Genomic DNA, 7,956 nt, shown 5'->3' with positions numbered 1-7,956 from the left:
CTCCCCCGGACCACAGCCTCCTAACTGACTCAGTACTTCCACCCTTCGCCCTTTCTAATCCTTCACCCCAAGACAGCCAGAGTGATCGTTTGAGGACACGCATCAAATCCTGTCACTCCTTGTTGAAAATCTTCCAGTGGTGTTTGTTCCTGGCCCGTGACCCGCCCCCTTCCCCTTTGCTGTCTGTCCTCATCTCTTACCACCGTCCCCTTCGCTCCACTCCAGCCCCACTCACTCCTGACTGGTCCTTGAACAAGTTAAACACCCTGTCGTCTTCACACTGACTGTTTTCTCTCCCCGGGATGCTCACCCCCCTGACACCCTCCTGACTTGCCCTCCCCTTCATTTAAACCTGGGCTCAGTCACTTCTTCCGAGAAGCCTTCCTTCATCATCCTATCCACGTCAGCAGCGTCTCCCACTCTCTGTCCTCTTACCCCACGTCCTATTTCTTCACAGCACTTTTCATCTCTGGACGTCATATTGCATATTTATTTATTTACAGTTGGTTGCCCCTTCTAAAATCATGCCTGGTATATGGTAGGGGCTCAGTAAATATTTGTTGAGTGAATGAATGAGTAGTGGAGGGAGAGAAATTATTCAGGTATTGACACAAATAGACAACCACAATGGTAATGAATCAATATCTGGTGCAGGAGAGCCTGTGATAAGGAACCCTGACTCCATCAGCAAAGGTAGGGTTGTCTTCCTTGTGCAAATAATGTTCCAGCTGAGATCCAAGAAGCTGAGAAGGAGTTAACCACGCAAAGAGGGGAGGGGTGACTGGTCCAAGCGGAGGAAACAGCCTGTGCAGCAGCCCTGTGGCGGGAGGCGCCTGGGAAATATGAGTCACAGGGAAAAGGAATGGAGACAGTGGGAGAGAGCGTGGTGCAAGGTGAGCTGGAAAGGTAAGCAGGGGGCCAGAGCGAGAAGGTCTTTGCAGGCCCTACTGAAGAATTTTGTCTCTTCCCTAAGCAGCAGAAGAAGAGGAAGCTATTTAAAGGTTTTTTGGAGATGCGTGTTGAGGAGAGTGGGGAAGGGGAGGGAGTGGGAAGTGATATAATCAGGTATGCATTTGTTTTCTTTTTTATTTATATTTTATATATCCCACGGCTTGCACAATCTTAGTTCCTCAACCAGGGATCGAACCTGCACCCTCGGCAGTATGAGCGCAGAATCCTAACGACTAGACTGCCAGGGAAATCCCCAGATATGCATTTTGAAAACCTCTGTCTGACCGCAGTATAGAGAAAGGATGAAGGAGCACATGGCCGTGAAGGAGCACATGGCCGTGAATAGACCAGTTGGAGGGCTGCTCGCGTGGTCTAGGGGAAAGATGATGGTAGCTGCATCTGGGGGTTGAGGTGGAAGCAGAGAGAAGTGGATGGACTCAAGATGTAGTATTTAGAAAATAAACTCGACAGATTTGATACCGAATTGGATATAGGGAATGAGGGGTCTCAAGGATAACTCCTAGGTTTGCGGGTTGCATAACTTGATTGATTAGAGCACCTTTCACTGAGCTATGAAACATCGCAGGTGTGTCTTCTTTACGAGAGGAAATAAAGATTTCTGTCTGAACATGTTGATTTTGAGGAATCTTTGAGCTATCTAAGAAGGGATGATAGTAGTCAGTAGGGAGAGAGGTCTCAGTTGGAGCTATAAACTTGGAAGCCGATGTTACGTAGACGGTCATGTTATGTAGACGGTCTAACTCACCCAGGGAGAGTAGAGAGTGAGACATAAAAAAGAACTAAACCACTCTAAAAATACGGGGGGAAGAAAAAGAACAAAGACCTGCTCGTGTAACGGCAACATTTACCGGCCAGGTGGAAGCAATGAGCCAGCAGACATTACTGAGAAAGAATGGCAAAGGAGGGAGGATAAACATCAGGACCCTACAGCCCAAAGGAGAACATGTTTCAAGATGGTGGAACCCATCACCTGGGTCAAATGCTGCTGAGAAGTGGGAGAATCTGATGCCTGAAAAATTTCTGTTGGATTTAGTAGCATGCAAGTCATAATTGACTTTAGTGAGAGATGTTTGCTGGAGTGATGAGGCCAGAGGCAGACTCCAGCGGGGTGGGAGAAGAGGAAAGTACGGACAATGTGAGAAGGACTTTGCAAGAGTTTGGAGGTGAAAGAGAGTGGAAAGATTGAGCAGAATCTGGGAGTGAGAGTATGAGTGGTTGACTGACTTCGTTGTTCATTTTTCTTGAAGGGATAGATTTCGACATGATTAAAGGCCAATGGAAAGGATCCAGTTCAGAGTACGAGACTGAATATACTACGAAAAGAAGGTATTAATAATATAAAACATTGGAGAAAGCAAGAGGAGAGGATGGGATCAAAGTCCAGGTAGAAAGATGGGCTTTACATACAAGGAGAGACTGTTTTGTCGTAAGAGGAGGAAAGGGGCATAGGATGGTCCCAGACAGACAAAGTTTATAACCTTGGTACCTATGGTAGATATTTATCTACTTATTTTCAGTGGGAGGAGAATTGGACTAGGAGGCAAGAGATCCTGACTTTTGTATAGGATCTTCCCCTAAATAGATTCACAGCCTTGGGGAAGTTCTCATTTCTTTGCCCATTTTTAAAGGAAGAGTGCTCTATTAGATGATCTCTAGGATTTTTTTTTTTTTAGGATTTCTTACAGCTGTGCTTATTCTAAGTAAATCAAGAGAATGTGAAATTCAAAATGGTAGAAAATTAACAACCTGAAATGTTTACTTTTTATTGTTTTCAAATGCAGTGTTCACTTCCAGTTCAAGGTGATGGACCTAGGCAATGTATTTAATCTCATCTTCCCTCCCAAATCCCACTAAAATGCCCAAAGAAATATACAAATAAGAAGAAAAAAAATCCAGAGCAGTGCTAGAAAGCCCAAAAAGTTATCACCTTCAGACCAGATAAATATAATGGCTAATAAGTTATTCAGCACTTCCGGTGGGCCAGCTACTGCACTAAACAATTTACATGTATTAAACCACTTAAATAATTCTACAAGGTAGGCGCTATTATTATCCAATTTAAAAAAACGAGTAAACAGAGCCACAGAGAGGTTAAGAGCTTGTCCAACCCAGGCAGTCCGACTCTAGAGTCCGTACGCTAAACCACCATTCTGTGACCTTTCAGAAACAATAGGATATTTCTAGAAATTATACTGTGGAACCCACATCCTGCTAACACAGAAATAGGAGAAGGATATTTGAGAAATAATTATGAATCCTCCAAATAGAGCCCCAGAAAAACTCAGAATTCGCAGGGGCTAGGAGCTAGAGTGAGTCATGGAACAGAAAGTAGAGAAGTTAAAGGTCTGCCAAAGCAGCTGGGCCATTCTCCAACTCTGCGCACAGTGTCTTGCTGTAGTGTTCAGCCCTGGCCATAGCCAGTGAGAGCAGCTTTCTAAATAAAGCCCTTCTGTGCGCAGAAAGGGAGCCCAGCATAGACTCTGTGGTTGGAGAGAGAAGTGGGGTGTGTCCAGGTAATTTGGGGACCACCATAAGGATATGGAAACAAAGGGCATGTTGGCACGGCAGTTAAATCCTCTAAACCACGATACACCCAATAAGACACTTTCCCCACCTCTGACTGCCACCTGTTCCCCATCCATGCTTCATAAATGGGAACCCTCCTGTTGGTACATCCTAACCATTCACCCACACAGCTCTGTCACATTCCGAGAGAAAACCTGTCAGGTGAATAGTGATTCACAATTGCTGAGGACTCCAACCAGGTTACCAAAATGTAGCCAAGTCCTTCATATGAATGGCTTGTCACCAGACATTTCAGGAAAATCAACAGCACAATGGAGAAACACTAGGATGAACAAGAAAACAACTGACTTCTGAGGGAAAAGTTAGTGTGGAAAATGTTTTTAAAATTCTACCTTATATCTTGAGAGATGTCTAAGAGAATATTGCATCCCTAGAACAAAATTAGTCTGCTAAGAAGAAGTAGTCAGAGAATAAGACAGAGTTACAAATGGGAAGCAATTGCTGAAATAAAACAGGTCAATCGCAATGGGCATAACTTGAAAATGGTCTTAGTAGCTTGGAAGCCAAGTCATGGAAGATCAGTAGGACAGACTATGGACAACAAATGAGTATTTCATATTTTTATAGGTTTCAAATCAGTAGGAAACAGGTGGATGAATCATTTGATGGTATCAAGACAATTGGCTATTCGTTTGGAAATGAATTAACTTAGAGGCATATCTTAAAGCTCAGTTATCCCCTTTCTCTCCTGCTTCAACTTCTCAATCTCTACTGGATCATTTCCATCATTATCCCAACCACCTCCATTTCCATTCCTTTCTTCCCCTTCGCAGCAACACTTCTTGAACTTGTGGTCCATGGTTGGTCATCATCTCTACATCTTACCTTTCCTTTCCCACCTAAACTCAGTCCAGGAGGGTGTCCATTCTCACCACTCCAACGTATCTGCTCTTGTCAAGGTCACCAATCACCTCAACGTTACTAAATCCAAGGACATCTCTCTGTCCTTGTCTTACTCGACCTCTTAGAGGTGCTTAGCAGGGTTGATCACTTTCTTCTGTTCTTCAAACATCCTCCTCTGGGCCTCCGTGGCACCGCTCTCTCCTGTTTTTCTCTGGCTTTGCTGCCTCTTTCTTCCCAATCTCCTTTGCTCAACTTCTCAACCTTGGGTTACCTCAGGGATTGATTAGTTCTGGCCTCTCTCCTCTGATGCTATAATCTCTCATTTGATGATCCCAGCCTCAGAGTCATAAGTATCTTCCATGTAACGATGACTCACAAAGTTACATCTCCAGCCCAGCCCTCTCCCTTAATAGGCACCACAAACATCATATGTTGAAAACTGAGCTCTGAATTCCCCTCACTCCAATTGTTTCTCATGTTTTATGCAAAAGTAAATACCATAAGAGTTAAAGATTGAAACATAAAAATTAAACTATTAAAGTACAAAAAAGAATATATAGAAACATATATATAGGAAATATATTACAATAAGCATCATACTGAGATGGGGAAGGTCTTTCTAAGCATGCCACAAAGCTCAGGAGACATAAAGGGAAAGATTTCCCAATTGACACACCAAAAACTTCTGCATGACTAAAATCAACATAAAGTTCGAAGACCGAGGGCAGACTGAGATAAACTACTTGCAGTACTTATCACAAATGACTACTATCTATAATAGAAAAAGAACTTCTACAAATCTTTAAGAAAAGTCAAGCAAGTCAATAGAAAACTTGACAAAGGATATGAAGAAGCAAATCCAAGAGGAAGAAATGTCAAGTGATGAACAGAAGCTTCTCTTCCTTAGTTATTAGGGAAGTACAAATTAAAATGAAGTACCATTTTCAACTATCAGATTGGCAAACACTTTAAAGGTCAATAACACTTAGTATTAACAAAAATATGAGGAAACTGCACAGTTTCACACACCGTTGTAGTGAGTGGTGTTGTGAGTTCAACATTTCTATAGGGCAATTTGGCAGAATCAATCAAAGTTTAAAATATATACATGATTTATAATGCAGCACCACTACTTTATGAAATCTATTTTAAAGAAATACTAGAAGACATTTAAAAATCAACTTGGGGACTTCCCTGGTGGTCCAGTGGGTAAGACTCCATGCTCCCAATGCAGGGGGGCACGGGTTTGATCCCTGGTTGGGGAACTAGATCCTGCATGCATGCCACAACTAAGAGTCTGCATGTGGCAACTAAAAGATCCCACGTGCCGCAACGAAGATCCTGAGTGCTGCAACTAAGACCTGTCACAGCCTAAATAAATAAATAAATATTTAATAAATAAATAAATTACAAAATAAAAGGGTGAATTTTATTTCAAAAGATCAACTTGCATTTAACAAAAACAACGTTCTGATTTATAATGAGATAACTACAAGTCAACTGTGAAGTTTCAACATGAACACTGTTCATCTGTGCAAACCTCCAGAGAGACTGATAACGCTGTTGGCCTTTGCTTAATTTAAAAACAAAACTAAACTAAACCAAACTAAAGAATGTCGATCTATAGAGAGGTACAGTAAAAAATTCTCTTTTTATTGGATGGGTAGAGCCTGCAGCTATTAAATAAGCAAAGGTATTCTCAGGGGGAGGGGGGCCAGGGGATATTTATCTAAAGTATTTATTAAAATTTTATTATAGTTTATGGTAGGAAATGAAACACACTTGCGTCCCTCCTCCTTTGCTCCTTTATTAACGAATTAGGATTCCCATAATCTAAATTCACAGTCCAATAATAGCCAAGTATTATCCAAATCTTTTCCTATCATATTTATTTAGTAAAACTAACACATCCATTAAGACTGCATTATCTAAAATCAGTGTTTCCTTTGCAATGCTCCCCAGCAAAGCGGATGTGTTCATTACAGTTAACAATCAACGTCAATCGCCACGTGATCAATTTAGTTTCAGCTGATACCACCGTGAGAAGCGCCCTCCCTCTCCTGTTATTGGCATGCCTGACACTTACGCATCTCTGCAGCTCACATACTCTTCCTATGAAGATTTTCCTGACTACCCCCTGCCGTATGGAGACAGGATCATTGCTTCTTTATGGCCCCACTGCTTCCAGGCCAGCCTTCTATCAAGACCGGCAGCACCAGCAGAACCTGGGAAGCTTGTTAGAAATGCAGAATCTCAGGCTCTACCCCAGACCTACTGAATCACAATCTCTGGGGGTGAGGCCCAGCGTTTTAACTAGTTTTTCAGGTTTCTCACGCTAAAGTTTAAGAAGCACTAACCTAAGTGTACTTGACCAGAGCCTCGTCAGTCTCTGGGTACAAATAAAGTCACATTTACATCACTGCCCAAATGACACTAGCTCCCTCGATCACCCACATTTGCAGGACTCCCAAATCCTTTCCAGGTCTGCTCCCTTCTCCCCATAGTATTTCTGGGAGTGTGTCCACACATGCTCCAGAGTTGATCAGGGCAGCTGCTCACCTCTGATATGCCTGGTCTCCATTGCTGTTCAGTAGGCAACTTTTAAGCCGATAGTACTGCATAAGCCACTTAAAAGCTAGTCCAGTCCCTCAAGTGAGCAAACTGTGTTTTGGCCTCGAGGTGTGGGTAACTGCTGGTCACAATGGAAGGCTAAACATGTTATTATCTGCCCTACAATTTGCGTTGATCAATTGAATTGCCCAGCCAAAGGCAACTTGTTTGCATCCCTCCTATTGAAATAGCTTACTCAAGGGTTTGGACCTGTAATTATCCTCTCCTCTCTTGTACATCCATTTCTCTGCAGCATCCCATCAGCATACAAGTGATATGTGTGTGTGTGTGTGTGTGTGTGTGTGTGTACACCCACTTTTAAAAAAATACTTCTAGTTCTGGTCTGGCACGTAAGAAGCTTGGAAGTCACCACTGCATCCTAACAATAAGTAAAAAGCTAAACAAACTAAAAAATCAACAGCTCTTCTTAGATTCATAAGAAAAGTGAGGTCACAGGACAAACCGCTGCTCCCAAATTGAAGAGACTGACTGAATTACAATTTACTAGAGCAGAAACCCCTGAGTGAAGTGGTGCTGGGGCAGGAAAACCTGAACTGTAATCGACAAATTGCTGGAGGCTCAGTATAGACAAGTCTGAGAGATAAAATACTCCAGGGGGACCTAGTCATCAGTGAGTGTCCACATTTTATGAGCTTTACCTCCAGGAGCTCGACCAGGTTCTCACAATAAATATCCGAGAAAAATCCCCTCGTGCTTCCAACAGGCGGAGGGGGAAAGGAACCATTTTGAAATACACCAGAGCACCCTGTTTTTCTTAACAAGGTCTACCCTCAAGAGAGACTAGTTAACCAGAGCCTAACCTACTGGGGTTTTTAGCGGAGCCTAACTGACCTGAGGGAAGGGAAATACTCAACTCCAGCCCCCTCTAGCCATCCTGTCCCACCTAAGGGGGAAGAAAAAGCTGAGAAACATTTGTGAGGTTCA

This window comes from Monodon monoceros, unplaced genomic scaffold (assembly GCF_005190385.1).
Source record: "Monodon monoceros isolate NGI ecotype Baffin Bay Population unplaced genomic scaffold, NGI_Narwhal_1 Super_Scaffold_22, whole genome shotgun sequence".
Taxonomy (NCBI): Eukaryota; Metazoa; Chordata; class Mammalia; order Artiodactyla; family Monodontidae; genus Monodon; species Monodon monoceros.
This window is presented reverse-complemented; position numbering follows the sequence as displayed.